Below are 21,654 nucleotides of genomic sequence, written 5' to 3'. Positions count from 1 at the left end.
ATTGGTTGCTGATTGTACTTTTTGCATCTCATTTCCATTCATCTGTCCCTTTTCATTTTTCTCCTTTGAACTGGGTGAAGTGCTTCCTTCTGTCTACACTGAATATTTTCCATTATTCCCATTTTCCATTATTCCCATTATTTGTTAGTTTTCTCTTCGCAAACTTTTTTTAAAACCGAGAAGTACATAACATTATATTTATCTTTGTCATCTCTCTTGTATTTTATTGAGGCAGGTATTTCAAACTTTAAAAAAAAAACACTTTAAGGCTGCCCCCCCCCCCTGTTGAATCATTGGACTGGATTCTTTATCCCTTCACAATCTGCAGAGTCATAGATGCTGTACAGTATCCTTTTATCTCTTGGAGTGCTTGACTTTTTGGGCTCACGTTGTAAATACGAGATGAGTCAACGGAATTGCAATCCGGACCAAAGAAGTTCGGTGTCATCAACTTGCGGGTTAAAACGATTTGTTTAAAATCACTGTACGTGTTAATTCGCATACAAAAGCGAAAATATCTCTGCTATCTCTGTTCTTAATACAACTATCTCGGCCCTGCTGAGTCAAGGATGACCAATGTGCTGCAGTAAAAGGGGCTCCTTTCCAACATCTTATCAGCACAGACAAAGAAAATGCTTCTTCACAAATTAATGGAGGAGGGATAGGCTATTGATGGCAGCGATGCTTCTGGATACCAGTTGCTGGAAACCACAGAAAATATACCATATTTTTTCATGTATAAGATGCCCCCTATTTATGGGGACTCAAATTTAAGAAAATGGTGGGGGGAGAGATGGCTCAAAATTGTTGAGCTTTTCTTAGGGAGGATTGCCGAAAATTGTTCACCCACACGCGGTGGAAAATCCACCTGTCATCTGTCCCCTCGCCGGCAGAAACTGCCAATTGCCCACCCAATTGCCGCAGCATCAGCCTATCAACACCAGCCCTTGACACACCGTCCAATGACACGCCCAATAGCCGATGGCAGCCGCAGCAGCAACCAATCAGCATCTGCCCTATGCATTATCCATGTATAAGACGATGATCCCCACATTTTAGCATATTTTTAAAAGAAAAAACCTAGTCTTATACACGGAAATATATATATATATATATATATATATATATATATATATATATATATATATGTACCTTAGGTTAAGAACTTGATTCATTGGAGGTCCATTCTTAACCTGAAACTGTTCTTAACCTGAAGCACCACTTTAGTTAATGGGGCCTCCTGCTGCTGCCACACAGCTGCCGCACGATTTCTGTTCTCATCCTGAAGCAAAGTTCTTAACCCAAGATACTCAGATATTTCTGAGTTAGCGGAGTCTGTAACCTGAAGCGTATGTAACCAGAAGCGTCTGTAACCCGAGGTACCACTGTAAATGTTTACTTAACATTCTCACAGAGGGGCTTCCATGGCCATCCAACCTCTGCTTAAAAACCTTCAAGGAAGGAAAGTCCACCACCTCCTGAGGGAGTCCATTCCACTGTGGAACAGGTCTTACCGCCAGAAAATTATTCCTGATGTTGAGTCGGAATCTCCTTCCTTGCAGCTTGAATCCACTGGATCGGGTCTTTCCCTCTGGGGCAGGATAAAACAAGCTTCCTTCATCTTGCATGGGGCAGCCTCTCCTTCATCTTCCATGTGGTGGACTCTCCATGGCACGTTTTTCAACAGAGCTTGGACAGATGGCGATTGGGGACGCGGGTGGCGCTGTGGGTTAAAGCCTCAGCGCCTAGGGCTTGCCGATCAAAAGGTCGGCGGTTCGAATCCCTGCGGCGGGGTGCGCTCCCGCTGCTCGGTCCCAGCGCCTGCCAACCTAGCAGTTCGAAAGCACCTCCGGGTGCAAGTAGATAAATAGGGACCGCTTACCAGCGGGAAGGTAAACGGCGTTTCCGTGTGCAGCTCTGGTTCGCCAGAGCAGCGATGTCACGCTGGCCACGTGACCCGGAAGTGTCTTCGGACAGCGCTGGCCCCTGGCCTCTTGAGTGAGATGGGCGCACAACCCCAGAGTCTGGCAAGACTGGCCCGTACGGGCAGGGGTACCTTTACCTTTACCTTTACCTGCAGTGCGGGGTGTCCGGCTAGATAACCCTTGGGGGAATTCTGAGATTCTTGAGTAAATAATAAGTGTGTGTGTGTGTGTGTGTGTGTGTGTGTGTGTGTGTGTGTTGGTGGGCAGGGCAGAGTTGGGGTGGGTCATGTTCACCAGAGCCCGGACAGGCAGGAAGGCCAGCTGAGTCAACTGCATTCCTCCAGCGTCACCAGCAATCTCTCTGGAAGCCACTAAATCCTGTTAAGGCAGGCGACTGGTATGGCAGCTCAGGTCCACCCTCTTTCTTGCTGAGGAACATTCCCATAGAAGATAGGGACCAGCGAAGGAATGAGATGATCTAGGTTCGTATTGTGATAGGAATTTTATGGTCTTAGATATATGGTAATGTTCATAAGTGTACCAACCAAGCACATATATAGATCAGCACAGGAAGGCCAACCTGGAACCATTTTGATTCCTAAACTGACCAAATCTTTTCTCTGCAAGGTCAAAATGGAAAAGCCTCCCCGTTGTCTTTTCCTTCACAAATCCTGTCTTAAGGATATGTCTGTTTGAATAGGGTGTGAGCCTGTGACCTGGCCCAGGAACGAAGTATTTATCATTACAAAAGACTGGGCAGGCTACCCAGGAAATCCAATCAAGTATCCTGCCAGACAGGAGATAACAACAGGAGAAAGACAATATTAAAATTTATGTGATGTAGGTGTGATGTATCTGAGGGGTGGTCTTAGGTTACACCCCTTCAGTGATGTATGTATGATGTTTCTGGGGGTGGTGTTTCTGGGGGTAGTGTTTCTGGGGGTGGTCTTGATCTACAGGGTGGCAATTTCAAAAGTCTTTATAAGGCCTTGTGCGCCATTGTTCTGGGTTCCTCCTCCTTTCCTGCAGGTGAGGGGAGCACCTTGTTGCAACAGATCAATAAATATCAAGCTTACTAGCTGCTTTGCTTCCCAATATTCTCTGGTTGGCCTCTGTTATTCTCTCCTACCAATAGAGAACCTATGCAAGGACTCTATATGGGCTCTTGGATACCCCATAAGGGAAAAGGGCAATGTTTGTTTATAACAGAGTGTATGTGTGTGTGATGTTCAAAAAGAGGCTTCTTCCTTTGTGTTGCAAGCAAGACAGGCCTTGCCTTTTGTTTTTCCCCTCTCAATGAGGCTGTGCTCTCCAAACTATCGCTGTATGGAGCTCTCCTGCAAAGGGTTTGCACACTAAGAAGCTGAGGATCCAGAGCATTAGGCCACTGTCCACATGTCTGCAGATCTTCAGTTTAGAGGAAATGCGAGTACGAGATGACAAATGTAGAAAAGAATGCATGGCATGAGAAAGCAGGCAGAGAGACCTTTTCTTCCTCATAGCTCTAGAACTCTTGGGCATCACAGGAAGCTGAATGGGGAAGGTTCGGTAGAGATTTAAAAAAAAAAACAAATAGGACTTGTCCACGCAACACAAACTTTGGAACTCACTGCTGCAGGAGCAATGCTGGTTTTCAAAAAGGACTAGGCAAATTGATGGAAGGTAAGCCTATGAAACCACAGAGCCTAGGGCTTGCCGATCATAAGGTCAGTGGTTCGAATCCCCGCAATGGGGTGAGCTCCCGTTGCTCGGTCCCTGCTCCTGCCCACCTAGCAGTTCGAAAGCACGTCAAAGTGCAAGTAGATAAATAGGTACCGCTCCGGCGGGAAAGTAAACAGCGTTTCCGTGCGCTGCTCTGGTTCGCCAGAAGCAGCTTAGTCATGCTGGCCACGTGACCCGGAAGCTGTCCCTCGGCCAGTAAAGCGAGATGAGCGCCACAACCCCAGAGTCGTCCGCGACTGGACTTAATGGTCAGGGGTCCCTTTACCTTTACCTTTAAGCCTATCAACAGCTGCAAGTCACAATTGCTTTGCTCTGCCTCCACTAGTCTAAAAGTGAGGCTACCAGAGTTGTGGTTCTTGTACAGCTTTAGCTGGAAGGACCAGGACAGTTTCAGAGAGACATCATCTCCTTTCATCACATGCACAACAGAACATCAAATAGGTAAAGGTACCCCTGCCCATACGGGCCAGTCTTGCCAGGCTCTAGGGTTGTGCGCTCATCTCACTCTATAGGCCGGGGGCCAGCGCTGTCCGCAGACACTTCCGGGTCACGTGGCCAGCGTGACAAGCTGCATCTGGCGAGCCAGCGCAGCACATTGAATGCCGTTTACCTTCCCGCTGGTAAGCGGTCCCTATTTATCTACTTGCACTTTGACGTGCTTTCGAACTGCTAGGTTGGCAGGCGCTGGGACCGAACAACGGGAGCGCACCCTGCCGCGGGGATTCGAACCGCGGACCATGCGATCGGCAAGTCCTAGGCGCTGAGCTTTTACCCACAGCGCCACCCGCGTCAAACATCAAATACATGACTCCTATTTGAAACTTTGGAATAACCTTTTCCCATGGGATTCTGCGATCTGGGGGAGGAAGGGAAATGTTTGTTAAGGGGGGGGGTCAGGTTCTCATGTTCCTTTTGAAAAAACAATTTTTTTATGTGAAGGAACATGGGTCGCAGTGACATCTCCCCTCCCCACCTTCTCCTACTTCACTTGGGTTTGTTCTGGGAGAATAATTAATGTTCAGTTCTCATATTCAGCAGTTCTTCTTGTCACCTCCAGAGGGCACAACCACACAACAAAATTTTGGTAGTTTCAGAAGACCGGGTTGTGATGTCCAGGAAGCCACAGCAGCTCAGCCTGTTAGGTGCATTTTCAATACATTATGAATTGGATGGGTTTTCGTTTTCTCAATTTAAGCTGCTTTTGAATCTAAATAGCGAAATTATCAACAAGAAGAATTAACAATTATAATTTAAGACTTTCAAAAAATTAAAAAACAACAATGGGTTTAAAAACAGAATAAAACTTAGAATCATAGAGTTGGAAGAGACCACAAGGGCCATCGAGTCCAACCCCCTGCCAAGCAGGAAACACCATCAGAGCACTATAGAATCATAGAAGTAGAACTTGCATCTACTTTCTAAATATCTGGGCAGGCTTGCCTAAACCATAGTGTTTATAGCAAGCACTGAAATGAGTCCAGTGTAAGCTCTCGCCTGAAGTCAATAGGCAGGGAGTTCCAAAGGGTAAGATAGTTGCCTCACTAAAAGGAATGCAAGCAAAACCACATAAAACCAGAGCAAATAACCAAAAATAAACACCAGATGTGATGAGATACATACAAATATATATTAAATCTAATCCAGTGTCAGGTCAAGAGAGTGCAGCGTGTTGTCAAGAGGTAGAATCAAAGTTCTGGAAAGTCATTTATATCTGTGATATGAAAAGACAATTCATTCATTGGAAGAAGGGGCGTGTGTGCTGGATGACCCAGTCTGAAACCATCAACCTGGAGGAAATAAAACAATCAAATCTGTTTGTCAGCTGGCAATGGAGACTGTCCCTGCTGTTTCACATTTGCACAGGTGTACAGGTTGAATGGGAGCTACACCCAGGGAAGGAAGCCTCTCACAAACCAGATTTCGCCAGCCTTTTGAGAAGGATGCTCCAACCCCGCAAGATCCTCGGGAGCTGAGGTTGCGTGCTGGTGTTGCTAGAATCCCTCAAGAGCATTGGCTGCTCCTTCTTCTGCCTGCCAATCCCCCTCAGGTCCCTTCCGATGAGATTCCTTGTTCTCTTGGAAACAAGGCATCAGGCTCTTCGTTGGTGCTGCATCGGCTGAGTGCCAGCAGGAAAAATGTGTGTCTCTCTGGAGGAGGAGGAGACAGAGAGAGACTGGGGAAGCAGGACAAGAAGGAGACCACAGAGAAAGGGAATCTAAAGCCCCATCTGCACTGTGCATTTAAAGGAGCATCGTTCTGCTTTAAGCAGGCGTGGCTCCTTCCCTGTTTCTCAACCTTGGGTCCCCAGAGGTTGTTGGACTACAACTCCCATCATCCCTGAGCTCTGGCCTAGGGATGATGGGAGTTGTAGTTCAACAACATCTGGGGACCCAAGGTTGAGAAAGGCTGCCCCAGAGAATCCTGAGAAGTGTAGTTTATTCAGGGTGCTGAGAGCTGCTCTTCGCAGAGCTGCAGTTCCCAGAGTCGCTGGGAAGGGGGACTGATAGCTAAGCCACTCTAGGAATGGTAGTTCTGCATAGTTGTTTTAAGCTCCACTGAGCCTTAGACTTCCCTCCACTCCTTTGGTAAGTATCAAATAAATTCTGGAATCACATATTTTATCTCCTTTACTTATTAGCCATTCGCTGTTAGAGTTATTCCAGTTCCGCCAGTGTCGTCAAAGTTCTACAATTAGTTCTTATATACATCAAATATTTATTCCAGTTATCATGAAATTTCTGTTCGTCCTGATCCCTTAATCTTCCTGTTATTTTAGCTAGCTCAGCATAGTTTATCATCTTGACTTGCCAGTCACTTATAGTAGGTATTACCTCTATCTAATATATGTATTATATTTTGTATTTGTTTATATGTATATATAATGATAAACCAATAAAAATTCATTTTGGGGGGGAAAAAGGAATGGTAGTTCTGCAAGAGGAATATGGGAGTAATGAGGACTAGAGTCTTATTTGCTTTCCAGGGAAGCGGGCAGAGCATGTGTCCTGCATGCAGAAGGTCCCAGGTTCCATCTCTTTCATTTCCAGATGGGGTCTAGGAGAGAACCCTGCCGGAAACCCTGGAGAGCCACAGCTGCCAGTTGGTGAACTGAGCTAGATGGCCCAATCATCTGAGTCAACATGAAGCAGTTTCCTATTTTCCTGTTTAAAGCAACCCTTTACTCATCAGCATGAGGACTAGAACCTTGCCATATTTTGGCGAAAGAAGGGTTAGAGCTTGGCGACAGAGCCCCGTGTTGCCTGCGGAAGTTGCCAGGCTGAGTCCACAGGTAGGGCGAGGAGAATCTCCTGCCTGAAACTTGGGAGAGCAGCTGCCAGTCAGTGTAGGCAATACTGAGCTGCCTGGACTCCAGGACCCAGGTTTCTAAAAAGAGGTTATAAAGGAGGAAGGCAGGGGTGATTTCTCAATGTGTCATGGATGGGCAGGATCAGAGGCACGTGAAGAGGTCCTCCGCTCTGGGCACTGTGGCAGTCGGCCCCACAGCCCTCAAGGCTTTGCTTGCTGCAGCTACCTAAGATCAGAACAGCTCAGGCATCGAGAACCGGTGACTCATTTTCCTGCAGTATCAGTGGAAAGGGGAAAAAATCATCTAGCAACAGAGACTCGGAGACACAGCAGGGTTTCAGCTGCCCTTTTCTGGGTTGGAATCTTTCCCCACGTGGTAAGAAGACTGACGGCCAGCCTGGGCACAACTGCCACAATTTAATTTACTACTAAGTAAATAAATATTACAATCAAACGGGGGCAGGGACAACAGGTTCCCTGCCCTGCTTAAGGACTTTCTTCCCCACTGAAATCTGAGCTTCGAAGTGGCTCACATCCCACCTTTTCTTACAAGGAGCTCAAGGTAGCATCCATGGTTCTCTCTCTCTGCCCCCTCACCTGCTCCTCAGTTAATCCCCACCACAACCCTGCAGGGTAGGTTAAGCCGAGAGGCAGTGACTGGCCCAAGGTCACACCCAGGGAGAGCTTTGTGGCAGAAAGGGGGGGGGCAGATTTGAACCCTGTTCGCTCCCAAAGTCTGAAACTCTTCACTCTACACCACACTGGCTCTCAGCATACATGCACGTTTTTATTGATTAAAGTATAATTGCAAACATTCATTCATATACAGTGGTACCTCAGGTTACAGATGCTTCAGGTTACAGACTCCGCAAACCCAGAGATAGTTAAGAACTTTGCTTCAGGATGAGAACAGAAATCGCGCAACGGCAGCACAGCGGCAGCAGGAGGCCCCATTAGCCAAAGTGGTACCTCAGGTTAAAAACAGTTTCAGGTTACGAACGGACCTCCGGAACGAATTAAGTTCTTAACCCAAGGTACCACTGTATACATTAACTTCCCCCCTTGAGTAATATTTCAGGATTCTGGTTTCATTTCTGCGAAGCATACCATATTCTATCGAAAGAATAAAGAATCCATTTTTCAGTTTTCCTAAATCACCCAACAGCAGATATGTGTGTGTGTCTGTTTATCTGTTCTTGTGTGTGTTTGTAATTGTAAAATGCTTCCGTTCTAAGCAAGGGGAGCAGCAGTGGGCAGGACAGGGTTAAAGGCTACTTGGGGTCAAGGTGGGGGCTGGATAGATCCAATGTTCCGCCTCTGGTTATAAAGCTGATTCCTATGTTTCTCTTTAATCTGGAACCATAAGGTTACATTTAAGGGAAAGAGAAGCACCTCCCGTCGGACAAGTATTCCTCCCCCATGAAATAAAAGACACAACACAAAAGGAAAAAAGGTTTGGGAGGGAAGAGGAAAAAAGCAAGCCCGGGCATTCCTTCTCTGTTCCAAAGTTGGAATGGAAAAACATTCAAAGGGGAAGAGGAGCCAAAGGTTGCTGGTTTCTCAGCCCAGCCCTGCACCTCCACATCTCTCCTTCTGTTAGAGCTGATGTAATGCCCTTGGCCAGGTTGGAGAGACCATCCTTTGTTGCAGAAATCACAGGTAAATGGCCAGGCCTTTGTCTGGAAATGCAATACAGTAGCTGCTTTTTTGCAAGAGAGCCTGCCTTTTTCTTTCTCCTTCTTCCCTCCCACCACGCCAGGATGGGGATGACGTCACCCAGGTAGCTTGCTAGGAGGCAAATGAAGGAGAGAGAGAGAGAGAGAGAAAACAGTCTGAGTTAGACAGAAAAAGAGAAAACGGGGAATAGAGTCTGGGCTGTGCCAAGATTTTGGAGTGCTGCCTCATGAGCCAGACCAGTGGGTCCAGCTGGCTCAGCAGCGTCTGCACTGACCGGCAGCATCCAGTGGGAGGGGCTAGAGGCAAAGTGGGCGGAGAAATGCAAATATTGACTTGTTTCTGCACACTCTGCCACACACACACGCACACCCATATATATATATATATATATATATATATATGCAGGTTTTGGTGTCATCGGGTGTCTTCCCGTGTAAAAGTTGGGGTGTCTAGGCGACGTTTCGACGAGGTCTCACTCGTCATCTTCAGGCTGGTGCTTTCGGCTTCTTGTTACTGGAACAGAGCAGGATCTCAGTGTTTGAGTTCCTATAAATACTGTTGAGGGGGTGTGGTGTATAGCCTCCAATGTTCTGGGCAGAGAGGAGATTCCCAGGCTAGTGTGCCTTTTCTTCTTTTGTTCCTTAATTACTTGAGGGATATCCTGAGTGATTTCTTGAGTGATATCCTGAGTACCACTTAGGTGGGTCATTAGGTGTGGATTAGTTGCTAAAGTCTTTGTGTCTTGACCTCTTGAACTTTGTGAAGAGTTTTTCTGAGAAGATGGCTGTACTGCACTTAGTTGTGCTCTGGCTTGGCTTCGTGTATAGGGGCGAGCTGTGGTTTTGTGGCTTGTGTCAGCCAGATCTGTGTAGGGATTGCAGGGGGGTGCAGCATCCGGAGGTGCCACCATGGTTTGGCTACTGGATGGTGTCTGTAATTTATCTGTGGAGAGGGTCTGGGTTTGGGTCTGGTGTGGTTGATTGGTGATGGCGTTCTGTGTGCCTCTGGATCTGGTGTCAGTTTTTGTGGGGAGGGCTAATTTCCAGATGTCTGGCAAGCGGGATGTGTCGTCACGCTTGTTCATGTTGTGAGGGTGTTTCTCTATCTCGATGGCTTCCATGATTATTCTCTTGTGGTGATGTTCCAAGCCACAAAACCACAGCTCGCCCCTATACACGAAGCCAAGCCAGAGCACGACTAAGTGCAGTACAGCCATCTTCTCAGAAAAACTCTTCACAAAGTTCAAGAGGTCAAGACACAAAGACTTTAGCAACTAATCCACACCTAATGACCCACCTAAGTGGTACTCAGGATATCACTCAAGAAATCACTCAGGATATCCCTCAAGTAATTAAGGAACAAAAGAAGAAAAGGCACACTAGCCTGGGAATTTCCTCTCTGCCCAGAACATTGGAGGCTATACACCACACCCCCTCAACAGTATTTATAGGAACTCAAACACTGAGATCCTGCTCTGTTCCAGTAACAAGAAGCCGAAAGCACCAGCCTGAAGATGACGAGTGAGACCTCGTCGAAACGTCGCCTAGACACCCCAACTTTTACACGGGAAGACACCCGAGGACACCAAAACCTGCATTCCTGTACCCGTGAAAATCTACGAAAGCAAATATATATATATATATATATATATATATATATATATATATATATATATATATAATTTTGTATCCCACCATTTCTTCCAAGGAGCTCAAGGTGGTATCCCTGGTTCTGCTCCTCCCACCCCCATTTAATCCTCACAACCACCCTGTGAGGTAGGCTAGGCTGAGAGGCAGTAACTGGCCCCCAAGGTCGCACCCATTGAGTTTCATGGCTGAGTGGGAATATTTGAACTCTGGTCACTTCCAGGTCCTAGCTGGACATTCTAACCTGGCTCTCCTTCCCTCTCCTCTATCCGGACAGGCAAAGAGGCAGAATCAGACCTATTTCCAACACTCATGGGAGGGGTATGAAGCTAGGCCGGGGAAGGGGGTGGCTCAGAAAAGGGAGTGACCAGAGGAGAGTCCTGAGGGCCATACAGAGAGGACCGGAGGGCCACATTTTCACATTTTCTTAAATTTCCCAACGGATGTGGAAATGCGAATAACTGAGCTTACGGTGGAATAACGAGAAAAGCTGAAATTTACATATTTGGTCACCCGTTACCTGAAAGTCAATCTCCCAGAAATAAATGGGATTTACTAGCCAATAATCACGGTTAAGCTCACGGGGCTATTTTTTACCATGCCCTTTGGAGACAACCAAACTCTGCCTGATTTGCAAGGAAATCTCTCGCTGCACAAGCCTCCCTCTGACGTCCGCCGTGCATCTGTGCATTTTAAGAGCGAGGCCCAAGTCTCCACTGGAGCCCCAAGGTGGGCCCTGTGTGTGCTTGTCTCCACAAAACACCCGGCAACGTGGCTTGATGTGAACACGTGCGCCTTCCCTGATAAGCCACCGAGTCCCATCAACACAGCCTGGGGAGCCAGCCAGCCAGCCTCTGATGCATTCACTGGTCCTTTGCAGATTGCAGAACTGCCTCCTCCAAGCGCCTGGTGCCTACGCAGAGCTGATCCTGTGGAAGAGCTTCTTGGTTTTTAGCCACTATGAGGAGGTTGGCAGAGAGATGCATTACTGTATAACAGAAACGACTACTGCTTTCAGCTTCTATTTGGGAAGGGGTCGTAGCTCAATGGCAGAGCAGGAAGTCCCAGGTTCAGTTCCCGACAGCGTCTCCAGGAAGACCTGGGAGAGACTCCTTCCTTGAAACCCAGGAGAATTCCTGCCGGTCCTGATACAGTGGTACCTCGGGTTACATACGCTTCAGGTTACAGACTCTGCTAACCCAGAAATAGTACCTCGGGTTAAGAACTTTGCTTCAGGATGAGAACAGAAATCGTGCTCCGGTGGCACAGCAGCAGCAGGAGGCCCCATTAGCTAAAGTGGTGTTTCAGGGTAAGAACAGTTTCAGGTTAAGAACGGACCCCCGGAACGAATTTAAGTTCTTAACCCGAGGCACCACTGTACTCTGTATAAGGCAGCTTCCTATATTATTGCTATTTAAAATAAATATTTTATACCATTTGAGGTAAAGCACCCTAGATTTTGTTCTTATTTTGAAAATTTTGCTAAACATATTGTTATGAATAATAACATTAGCAACAACTGGTTATATAATGCAATGTTTATAAAGCACTACATTTTCTGAAATGCTGTACATGTATTGAAATATAAGACAGGACCGGCCTGAAGGCCCACAATCTCATAGACAGGACAGAGAAGGGAAAGGGGATAGGGTGGGTCTCTGCTCAGTGGTTAGAGCACCTGCTTCAATCACAGACAGCATCTCCAGGCAGGGCTGGGAAAGGCAAAGGTGCTCTGGGGAGCTGCTGCTGCCAGCCAGAGCAGGCTGCACCAGGCTAGTTGGACCCATGGTCTGACTTGGGAGCCTTGGAGCAGGTGCTCTTTTGCTAGCCAGCCGGTGGATTGGGCCCAGGCTCTTTCTGCCAGGCTTGGAATGGTTGCAGCCAGCCACCAAGCTGACAGGGTGACCTGAGATCAGTTGCTATTTATCAGACTAACCTACCCTGCAAGGATGTTGTCAGGATAAAATGGGGTCACCCCCATGAGGAGTCCACAAATCCCAACGTCTCTCCTCATTCCTCCCAGAGTATAACACCCACAGTGCTTTCTTTTTGGGGGGTTCCCTCCTCACAATGATTCCGTCCCTTGGGTGGCCCCTCACCAGCAAAGAGAAACCCCATGTGGTTTTTGTTTTTCTACAAACACCCCCATGAATTGATCTCCTTGGTACACTCCGTTTTCCTTTTCACTTCCCCCGCGATTCCCCCCATGGTACACTCCCTCCCCCTATTTGGGACACTTTCCTCTATTTTGGAGGACCTTAAGATTCATAAATAGCAACACCCTAGAGGTCCGAGGCCCTAAGGAAATTAGATTAGCCTCAACCAGAGGCAGGGCCTTATCAGTACTGGCCCCAACTTGGTGGAACGCTCTGTCTCATGAGACCAGGGCCCTGCGGGAACTGATTTCTTTCCGCAGGCAGGGCCTGTAAAACAGAGTTGTTCCACCTGGTCTTTGGCTTAGAATCAGTTTGATCCCCTTCCCCTCTTTCTTTTTCCTTTCTCCTCCTGTGAAGAGGCTACATCGTAATGTTTTAATGTTGTACTTTAATCTTTTTTAAATTGTATTTTAATCAACTTGTTTTTATTATTGGTTGTTAGCCGCCCTGTGCCTGGTCTTGGCTGGGGAGGGTGGAGTATAAATAAAATATTATTATTATTATTATTATTATTATTATTATTATTATTATTATTATTATTAATTGCCCTTTGGTACACACCCAACTCCCCCCCCATGATTCGGTCTCCTTGGTACACCCCACGTTCCCTCTCCGACCTCCTTCCCCCCCCCCATGAACCCTTCTCCTAATTGTCCTGCTCCACATAGTACGTTCCACTCCCCCCTCCAAGACCGCACTTTTGAGACTCTCTTTATTTTGCTATTGAAACCCTCCCTTTCCTTTCCCTCCATTCCTCTTGGTACGTTCCACTTTCCTTTTCTCTCTTTCCTTCCCCCCTCCGTTTCCCACAGTTTGGTACGCTCCTTCCCCCCTCTTCTAACGCGATTCCCCCTCTGGTCCGCCTTCTTTTTATTGTCCCCTTGTGCGCATGCGCGCTTGCACCCTTCACTTCCCCTCCCACCCTCCTTTACCAAGCCGTGAGAGGAAGATAAAAAGCAGTTGACGTCTTTTTTCTATTAGTCCCACCCTCTCGCTTTTTACTAGTCCCACCCTCTCGCTTTTCCCCTCATGTGCGCACGCGCATTCCATCTCTTCCCGGCCCGCCCATTCGCCGTCTCCGCCTCTGGCTCCTCCCTCCTTCCCTCCTGCCAATCACCGCGCCTCCCAGTCAGTCCGCGAGCGCCGATGACGAGAATGGTCCCGTTCTGGTTCTCGCCGCCGAGCTCGAGCCCGGGCCCAAGTCTCGCGAGAGGGAGCCCGGTGGGCTGCTGAGGCAGTGGCTGAGGCGGACGAGGAAGGGCGGGCGGCGGCGGAGGAGAAAGAGGCGGCGGCTGAGGCGACTGAGACTGGGGAGTCCGAAGGGGGGAAGCCGGTGCTGGTGGCGGTTGCCCTCGGGGGTGGGGTGCGAGGGGTGTCGCCTTCGTCGTCACCATCCTCCTCCTCCTCCCCGTCGCCCGTGAGGGAGGCGCCGGCGGCCTCCGGCCCGGCCCGCCCTCCCCGCCTCCCTTCGGCCCTCCCCGCACCGGAGCGGACTGGGCGGGCGCAGGCCGGGCGAGGGGCCTTGGCGGCGGCGGCAGGAACATCGGCCACGGAGGACGAGGAGGACCTGAAGGGTGAGCGGCTGCGCTCCGCGGAGGAGGGCCGGAGGACGAGGGCGGCGGCGGAATCAGAATCCTGCTTGGGGCGGGGCCTCCTCGGGTCGTGGAGGGGGTGTGGGAGGGGTGTGGAAAGGGTTAAAAGGAGACAACTCTCCCCTCCTCCCAAAAAGCAGGGGCGTTTTTTGGGGGGGAGGGCTCGACGTCTCCGGGGGGGCATCTTCTCCCCCTCCCCCTTTCAAATTTACATGGGAGTATGGCTTCCGAATGTGTGTCTGTGTATAGGTTTGTATCTCTCTGCAAGCCTGTGTATTTGTGTATACTTTACGTGTGTGTGTGTATACATATATATAGTGTGTGTGTGTGTGTGCGCGCGCGTATATATATATATATGTGTGTGTGTGTATTTGTATGTATAGTGTATACTGTAGTGTATAGTGTAACATTCCCTTTCTCTCCATACACACACACACACACACACACACACAGTCTTTTCAGAGATACATTTTGGAGGGCACTGGAGACAATTTGTTTATGTATGGGTATTGCATGTGTGTATGTATATATCTATTACATATAACAGGCAAATATATAGAGATATGTAATGTGTAATATTGAATCCAATATGTGTGTGTGTGTGTGTGTGTGTAGAAATTGATATAAATACAACTCGATGGCACATGGGGGGCACTAGTGGCTTAGGTGTCTTTCTCCACTGGGGAAGAATCAGGATATATACAAGGGGGAAGGAGTTTGTCATCTCTTATAGAATAACAAGGAGGCGTGGATGCTTCTAAATGGAAGGGAGTCAGGAATAAGAGATAACTGTCCTCAAGAGGGGGAAGGGGATCAGGACAGGTGTAATACCTCTGTTAGGGGTTGGACCTCTCTCTTCCTCTATAAAATAACTAACATAGGGGGTATCTTTCTTTTGTTTTTGGTTTTTGGTGGGGGGCGGAGTGTCAATGGGGGATGAGGAGTTGCCTTTTCCCAGTGGGGAAAATCTGACTATAATGTGAAGGGATAGTTTTCTATGGAGGGGAATTCTCTCCCACCCCCACAATATAACACAGGGTTGTGTTGTCTTTTTATTGCGGGTGGGCAGTCAGGGCTTTGGAAAGTGTTGTGCCTACTAAGGAAAAGGATCAGAATGTGATATGGGGCGGAAGAGGAGGGCATCTTTATTGGCGAACAGGAGGTGATTAGGACATCATTTAGCCATTCACATGATACTTTTTGGGGTATGGGTGTGTGGGGGCAGTGATGTCTTGGGGCTGCACCTTTGTTATTTATTTTAAATATGATATCCCGTCTTCCAATTATGCCAATAAAGGCCAATAAAACAACAATATCCCATCTTCCTATTAGAAAAAATGTTACAAAAACAATAGAGTTGAATAGCAGGGGGAGATATCACAGGAAGCCCACCATGGTTGATTGGTGTTCCTGGGGGTGGGGTGCAGTGCTGCAATAGGGGAGGGTTGCACCCAAGATTGCTGTATTCCTTATAGAGGTCAAAGGAACAATATTGTGGGTTGATTGCTTAGAGATGTATTCTCTTCATGGTTGGAACAGGTGACAGTAAGGCAGAATGGAATTGCTTGTGCTTCAAGCAGTGGGGGTGAAGAGGAAGGGCTGCTAGTGGATAAATTGTGATGTTCTTTCTCCAGGAATGTAATGTTTCAATTTTTTGTGATTAAAAAGTGCTTGTGATTAAAAGTGAGATTTGTTATTGCAGGGTTTGTTTGTTTTCAGCATTAGATATGTAGTGGATAGTTAATCAGTTTTGTGACCTTTCCAAGTTTGGGACCCCTTCCCAGCTCTGTGAGTGTAGAAGACAAATCACAGACCTGGCTCAGAGGGGGTTTAAGAGGGTCATGTCTCCTTCTGTAGTGTAACTCATAGAATGGGTCTGCTGGGGGGGGGGGGCGGAGATTCTTAGCTCCTGGAAAGCTGTGCCAGGATTTGCAAAGTGTTGCCCCTTCAGTTACGGCTCAGGGGCCTTTCTTTGTGCCCTGGGAGCCAAGCAGAAGACAGCAGGACCACCTGCCTATTTTTAGCTATGTTCTTCTGGGTGGTATGTGACTGTCTTCCCTCAGCCCACTTTTTTTTGTCCCAAGACTGGGTGCACAAGTACACCAGCATTTCCTGGTTGAGATGAGATGATGGCCTGGACAGGATAGGGGAGTGGAAAGCTGCGCCCACCCCACAAAAGGAAAGAGAAGCAGCTTGTAGCCTGCATTTGCCAGCTGTGTCAGTATACCATTGGAGGCCTGTTCCAGTACCCTTCTGGGGGAGCCAGAAATACCCTCCCCTTTTTGGATGCCTGTGGTGCTGCAGAAGTCTTTCTCTTTCCACGTACACAGCCCTGGAAACTGTGCTGTACCCTCAGAGGTGGAGCATCAGGAGGCATAATGGCACCTCCTTTGGAAGGGTTGCTTCCTCTTTTCTTAACCAGTAACAGGACCAGCCTGACACACTTTCCCCCAGTGACTTGTGGTGGGGATGGCAGTCAGTGGGGCCACTTGTCATTGATTTGGCCTGATCACATCCTAGTGAAGACCCTGGTTGAAAGCTTTTTAAAAAATGTGGAAATGAATGCAACATTTATTTCATGTCTTCCTTTTAATTGGCCTGCTCATTTTTGCTGGAAACCTGCTTTTTTCAGAGTGACAAGAGAAAGGGGTGTGTAGTGTGGAAAAGGCTTTTTTTTTCATGCTGCCCAGGCTGCTAATTGATGGCTGTGACCTATATTAAAAAGGCCTTGTGTTGATTCTCTTTAGTAATTGCTGTGCCCAGCAGCAAAACAATCATTTCAGTGCATCCAGTTATCTTTTGGGATCTAAGTGTCAGGACTTATCAGTTTTCGTTCCTTTATGATACCTTGTTTGACTATCTTACTCATTGCTGTTTGGCAAGATGGTTGAAAATATTCTTTGGTGGATACCAATACATATAAGTACTCTGGCATCTTAGTGAGGGGTGTGGTACAAGGAACTGAGTGAAATTAAAAATGTTTTGTCATGTGAGTAATATAGTCATTACTTCAGTATGTTGATAAATACCATAACTTAAGCCTTAGATCTTCATGAGGTCATTTTTGAAGCCTTGGGTCTTCATGAGGTTATTTCTATAGCCAAGAGGAAGGTATTTTCTGTTTATCATGACAGAGCGTATTTTATATGTAGTTTATTTGGGGGGGGCAGTGGCTGAAGCTTCAATTGAGAAAATTAAGCAAAACTGTTCATTTCATTCTTTGCTAAACTCTGAATGTTACCTGCAAATGTGCCACATACTTTCTGGCATTAATTTTGTCTATATTATGTGTGATTCCATTTTTCTTACTAAATGGAATACTTTAAAACATTGGTCTTCAGCTGGTGGGTTGGGACCCACTAGCGGGTCACAGTCTGATCCAAGGTGAGTCAGAATAGTAGCATTACCACCATGCAAATATATAGCAAAAGTTTAAGAAATGGGTCCTCAGATGCTTATTAGGGTTAAAAGTGGGTAAAATATTTTCAGTCTTGTTACTGTTCTGCAATTCAGACTTGCAAGTGGCAACTTACCTGGCTGGCCATTTGTGGCTAGTAAGAATTGTCTCAAGGTGTTTTGTTTAAGCCATTAATGTAGTAACGTGTCAACAAGACTGCTCTAGAATGTAACTCATCATTGCATATGGAACTTGAATCCACGCAGTAGGAAACTAGGATATAATTCATAGAGATGTAGATTTCTTACCATTTATACTTCTACAGTACTGTAGGCTGCTATACGCTTGTTTTTTCACAGAAGAAATGGATGCTTATAACTTCAGACCTCACCCCTTTTAAATACAATATATCTTTTTACTATTTGCCAGCTGCTTGTGCCCAAGGACAAGCATGGCTGACAATGGGTTTGACCTTCCAGGTCAAATTCTTTGCAACATTTGTACAGTACTAATTCAAGCTGATGTGCCTCTGTGTTACATCCATATATTTTCTCAAAATGCGTTCATATGTTGTTGGTATGCCGGGGGCCACTTCCTTTTTATGCCAAGCTTTTGATGGATTGCACCTGCCTAGAAAGCATGGGGTGCAGTTCTGGACTCTTTGTGGAAGGAATGGGCATTGTAAGTATTCCTACTTCTATCTTTCTTGGTTTAGAGACAATTTGGACAGTTTACATGGATTATTTGTTTGCTTCTGAACCCCTGAATAGATAGAATGGGGTGGCAGTGAAATAAGCTTTTTTATTTTTAGCATTTCTCATTCTGTGTTTAGGTTTCTAGTATGTGGGATTGCTGAGAGCACTTCTTAATCCTCCAGCTTGTGAAGGTATTTTTCTAGGCCTCTTGTGTTGTGATTTATATTGGTTTTCTTGCATTTTATTGTACTCTGTTGTATATTTTTCTGTTCTACACTTTGGAGACTTTTATTATTTTTAAACATTATCATCACCACCTTAGATTTATTGTGTCATACTGAGACATCAGGTCAAAGAAATACTCATTCTCAATCATGGGTTTAAGGGCACTGTTTCTTTAGAAACAATAAACGGGTCTAAGTGCAGAGGTTAGTGGGTTCTTTTTTAAAAACCGTGGACCATCGAAATTATTTTTTTTTGCATGTAGCAAACAGGTTTTTTCTGAACTTTCTAACATCTAAGGTAGACTTAAAAAAATAAAATGGGAACATTTATGTATTTTCTTTCTTACGAAACATCATAATCATTCCCTTCCCCTTTAAAATAATGATCCAGACATTTTCTGCGTTGGCATTTTAGAAGCTGCTCCTTTTAAACCAAAATATAATGTTAAATGCATAGGAGTTGGAGCACTGTGCCTAATCCTTGGACTTTAGCTCTCCGTCTTCACCTTTCATAGCAATTCTCTCCTTCTTCCAAACCATAGTTTGCCAGTTTGGGTGAAGTTGCAAGCTATGGTCTGCCAGGAAAACAGTGAGGAGAGAATCCATCCAGGCTCATTTACATAATGCCAAGCCACTCCCATATCTCCTTACATATTTCTTGCTGTGATACAGGTACGTGAGGGAAAAATTACGAAGATAACAGATGAGGGTGTGTAAGACAGTACAGTATACGTTACTCTTTTTACAGATCACTGTACTCATTGCATACCTGTATACATGGTGTATGTAAATACTACAAGGCAGTTTACCTCAATCACATGGCAGCCATTCTCAAGAAACATACCTTGTAGAATCTTGTGTGAAGAGTTAAACGTTGTTGAAAGTGCAGGAAATAGTCTCCTTTTTAAAAAAATGCTTAGTGTCAAATGGGAAAACCCATTAAGTTCTGAATTTTTGGGATTTGCTATTTTTTTCTGTCTTGTGGTTTTTCAACTGACCCTACCTTTGTAACACTCAGAGATATATTTGTTACAGTAGCGTGTGATGTGCAGAATGAGGTAGTCTTGTTTCGTCATGATGCTGTGAGAGCGTATTACCTGAAGATCTTGCAATGCTAGTATTCTGGCTGAATGTCTTTGAACTTGGCTGTTTGCTGGTTCAGCACATTTTAAATGTTCAAATTTCCTCTAATATTTAAACTGCTCATGTGGATTTTGTGTGTTAATTAGGCCGGAACCTTCAGCCTCAGGATTGTGTATGTCTTGGTGTAGCCTACAACTTCTGTCTTACCTTCAATGAACTTAATGAATCTTGTTCCATCAAAGCCTCAGTCTGCCTCTTTGTTTTGGACCCTTCAAAGTGGGCAGACATTTGCTGCCATCCTGCTGCTCTACCAGTTTGTCTAGCCAGGTGTATGGCACACCTTTTATTTTGTGGCCTTTTAGTTCTACGGTTTACAAAATAATTCTCTGAACCCATATGAGTATATATACAAAGGCATACACATGACAACTTGGAAAAAAGCTTCCTGCGTCTGTAATCTAGTGCTTCGTCCTTCAAGACCCAACCAATTTTAGCAACAGTGGCAAAATGAAAAAAGAAGACATAGTGCTTGGATGGGTGTAGCTTAGCACCCCAACAGGAAAGCAAATTGCCCCTTCCCCATTAGCAAAGGGATCATTTTATGAGCGGCAAGAGGCAATAACCCTCTTTTCTCAGATGATCTGCATGCAGCGTGGCTGCCTGCTTGTGTGTGTCCTTGCATGCAAGAGTGTACCAGTAGCATTCAGTTCCCAGAGAGTAGGCCACATGTGAATATGGCCCTCAGGCCCAAAAAGGTTAGCCTCCCCACCATGGACAATAAGTTGTCTCTATCAGAGTGCCTCTCTCATGTGTCATGACTTCTCAGCTTCATCTGCCTGCTACTGCTGGTCTTTGCCTCGCCTTCTAGTGGCCTGCTTCATTCTGGATTACTTTCTGATATCAGGTGTGGGGCAGGTAAAGGCAGGGCTTGGTTGAAAGGGAGTTTGCAGGCACCAGTCATCAGCAGTGCCTGCAAAGCCCCTTTCAAAGTTCAGGGTAAGATAGCACTCTAAGAAGGGCATCTGAAGACCCTTGTGGGCAAATGACGCCATCTTATCATGATTGTGACATTGTGATTGTGATTGACAGGTGGGCAGTTCCACCCTTCTTTGGAACTTTGCCCACAAAGGGTGGGGGAGATAATAATCGGGCCAGTCTCCCCACACTTGAGCCACTGCTTCCATTCCTGATGTAGCATTGGGCTGCAGTCAGATGATTGTATCCGCTGGTTGGGGCTTGAAGACTTCTGAACTGTTGGTCCCATCCTGATTGTTTAGATGATGATATCTAATTTATTGTCTGGCATGGGGTACATTGCCTTAAGAACCTCTTTCTATACCATGCTAGGGAGCTCTGGGTTTGCAGACTGTTTCCTTGTTAGAGGTGCTAGACTGTACACCTGGCCTGCCTATTTACTCACTGTGTTTAATTGATAAGAAGGTATGCGTTGACTTGGCATTTGGTTTTCAGGTCAGCTATTTCCTGATATTGGGCAGAGAAGCATCTGATCATTTCATACATATTTGTGGTTTTTTGTTGTAGGACTAGATCGCCTAGGGGCCACACCTGTTTCGCTTCAAGATGCATTACACTGCTGGATGTATAAGGTGTTGCCTGATTGCTTTGGATAATACGTTAGTGCAGTGGCAGCCAAACTGTTTCACAGAACTGTGAGAAGGCAGTCCACTGTTATCAAGATGGCTTCTCCAGCCCTGTTTATATTCTCCTCCAGCGTTTTAGCTCCAGGGCACATTGTATTGGGTATGCGTGCTCAAGTTGGTTCAGGGTAAGGATGAGGCGCAACAAAACTGGCTGGTGGACCTGTGGAAACTGATTGCTCTTCCAGAATCTACTGCAGTGTGCAAGAGTGTCATGGCAGACCAGACACATGTACAGTACATAGGTGTCTCTGAAGGTAGAAAGCTTGAGAACCTTCACTGGGACATGCTTTTTTTTAATTAAAAAAAAATCAGTGTGGCTGTTAAAAGATAATCTTCTTGAGTCATGCTTCACATATATTTAGGCTGGGGGTCTAACTTGGCTATAACTACTCAACAATGTGAAGTGAGGATAGCGGATGTACTTAAAGCATCACCTCAGTGTTGTAGTCGTGAAAAACACAAAACTAACATAATGAATTTATTAGAGGAATGGAAAACAAATATCCAAAGATCTACAGCTTGCTACAAACTTTGATGCCCAAGCTGACTACAACAGTCCTCAGTTATTTT

The 21,654-nt window shown here is 46.2% G+C and overlaps 1 protein-coding gene across 1 annotated transcript in view; it reads left to right on the top strand.

The window, feature by feature from the left end:
- Positions 1-13,765: 13,765 nt before the first annotated feature.
- Positions 13,766-21,654, top strand: part of TAOK1 (TAO kinase 1) — a 54,524-nt gene continuing 46,635 nt past the window's right edge. Inside the window, exon 1 of the mRNA XM_081890264.1 lies at positions 13,766-14,006. The gene's annotated coding sequence lies outside the window, so the exon portion shown is untranslated. The remainder of the gene's footprint in view (positions 14,007-21,654) is intronic.

Source organism: Podarcis melisellensis, assembly GCF_964234715.1.
Source record: "Podarcis melisellensis genome assembly, chromosome: 15".
In the NCBI taxonomy this organism is placed as follows: domain Eukaryota; kingdom Metazoa; phylum Chordata; class Lepidosauria; order Squamata; family Lacertidae; genus Podarcis; species Podarcis melisellensis.
The sequence above is the reverse complement of the archived record's forward strand: the minus strand, read 5'-3'. Positions and strand labels throughout refer to the sequence as shown.